Here is a 293-nt window from a genome sequence, read left to right as displayed (position 1 = left end):
ATTTAGCACTTGTTCTGAAAAGATGCCAAGAGACTAACCTGGTTTTAAACTGGGAAAAATGTCACTTTATGGTGACCGAAGAAATTGTCCTTGGGCACAAAACTTCGAACAAGGGAATAGAGGTGGATCAAGCTAAGGTAGAAGTAATTGAAAAATTGCCACCACCTGCTAATGTTAAGGCAATCAGAAGCTTTTTGGGGCATGCAGGATTCTATAGGAGGTTTATAAAGGATTTTTCAAAAATCGCCAAACCTCTGAGCAACCTGCTAGCTGCTGACACGCCATTTATCTTT

Source organism: Arachis duranensis, chromosome 9, assembly GCF_000817695.3.
Source record: "Arachis duranensis cultivar V14167 chromosome 9, aradu.V14167.gnm2.J7QH, whole genome shotgun sequence".
In the NCBI taxonomy this organism is placed as follows: Eukaryota; Viridiplantae; Streptophyta; class Magnoliopsida; order Fabales; family Fabaceae; genus Arachis; species Arachis duranensis.
Note: the sequence above shows the minus strand (reverse complement) of the source record.